Raw genomic sequence first — 2,189 nt, 5'->3', positions numbered from 1 at the left:
ATGTAGCCAGTGTGTATAACCTGGCCTTCCTGTCAACATTGTCCTCCTCTTCCCTTTCCACACCAACTTGGTGCATTTTTGTCTTAAATTAGACCATAAACTCTTTGTGACATCGACTTGCTTTTACAGTGTGTGTGAATCAGACTGGGGCCTCTAAGCAGTAATTCAGCTGAAGTCTGTAGAGTTGCTTTGGGTGTCATTGCAAGCAAAATCTGGCCCATAATTCTTTCTGTTCTAACTCTGACTTCACTGAGGAACCTTATAATGCTCCTTATACTGTTATTGGCTTCAGTACCTTTGGGGAGGGCAAATTGGGAATCCATACATGGATGGCTGTAGGGTTCCAAGCCCCCTAGACAGTTAGTTGTTAACCTCTAACAGGGTGTGGTACATGAGAGCTTTTTATGTAAGTGTCATAAAGTTAAGAGCCTTAGGATCCTGTCAGTAAGTGTTTGTCAGTCTTCTACTATATCAGAGACAGAAAAATCCCTGTGCACCACACTTGCTGTACTAAAGAACTGATGGATTATGGTTATACCGTAACAGACCCTTTCACTCCATAAAGAGAGTTAAAAATACAAACAAACCCTCTCCTGGTAATTCAATTTAGAGTTGTATTTTTACAAATAATAGAGTCAACTTGAGCCTGGAAGACTTCAAACTAAATAAATTGAGTGATCAACATGTTTTTTAAGGTGAAATATTATCTTGGAATATAAATCTTAAAGTCTAACCCACCTGAATTGCTAACTTAAACAAAAGTGAATTAATTAATAGCTGTTCAACATGTCATTCTTAGTTTCTCTGTGGCTGTCAGAGTGTGAGAATGGAACCCTGGGAAGATAAGAAGGATGTATCACAAAACACTAAAGTACAAAACTGCATTATAAAAATATACCTACCAAGCAATTAAGAAAGCAATTCAACGTATACTATAATGGTCATCTTCAAGGGTAACTTTATAGGGGTACTGGCTGATGCTTTCTACAGCTAAATGCCTAAAAGCTATTGGAGCTAACAGCACTACTCAATTTTTAGTTAGCTCCCATTTAGGTTTTAGGTTTTTCCCTGAGGAGGGACTTGGTGAGAGCTTTTTGATGTTTTCAGTCCATCTCTGACCCTTTGGGATTATTATGAATTGCCTGGAGACAATTAAATGGTATCGTACTCCATGCCCCAGTCCCACAAAAACATTGATTTTATCCTCTGAACCATGTTCCAGCTCACATAGTTGAAACCCCACATAAGCTGAGCATGACTCCAGCAATTACAGAAGTGTATTTACTTTGAACTGACTGTGTAGGCAATGCCCTCGCTTAGCCCACCCTATTGGTGCTGCCCTCTGGTGTCAAAAAATATCAAAGTCTGGATCTGCAACTGGTCATTCCGCTGAAAGGAAGAAAAAGAATTCATTACAGTAAGAAAAAATGTGTGTAAAATATGAAATGTCTCTCTGCTAGCTAGAGGTATTTGCTAATCCTCCTGTATATCAGTTGTTGAGTGTATGTCCACAAAGATTGGGGTGGGAGACTAGGTTTTGAGACTTATTTCTGCTTCCAGGTCTAGAAAAAGTGACTTATTAGGGCTGCTGTACTGGGTTCAGTTTTGTTCCATTTAACCTACCACCTTATGTAAAGGAAGTCTGTACAAATGTTACCACGCATGACCACCAAATGTCACTGAAGCTTAGTTCATTCAACTGCAGCTTGGTCATGTTTTATATGCCCTTTATTATAGCATAAAATTGATTAATGTGCCATTGAACATAGTTTAAAACCTATCAAAACATTTAAAAAACAACATCTAGCTGGACAGTTCCTGATTGCTACAGTGAGAGCCAGGCAGAGAGCAAAAGCTGTAAGCTATTTGTGACATTTAACAGCCGTATTAACATCCCTAATTGTAAATGACAGGGCAATTAAGGCTGAAAAAATATCCCAACAAAGTGGCTTGAGCAATTACAATTGCTCCATTAAAGCAAAAGAATGCATTCAATTTAATGGGAGTAAAAATTCTTTCGCTGAGGTTGTCCAACTAAATTGATTGTCCAAATTACCAGTGTCCCATTTAAATGGCTAAGACTATATGCTGCAATGTATTAGCTGACACACATGACTATTAAAGAGCTGCATATCGCATCACAATAACCTCTGCTGAGTTTAAAGATGACTCTGGTACCACCAATACAG

This window comes from Emys orbicularis, chromosome 11 (genome assembly GCF_028017835.1).
Source record: "Emys orbicularis isolate rEmyOrb1 chromosome 11, rEmyOrb1.hap1, whole genome shotgun sequence".
In the NCBI taxonomy this organism is placed as follows: domain Eukaryota; kingdom Metazoa; phylum Chordata; order Testudines; family Emydidae; genus Emys; species Emys orbicularis.
This window is presented reverse-complemented; position numbering follows the sequence as displayed.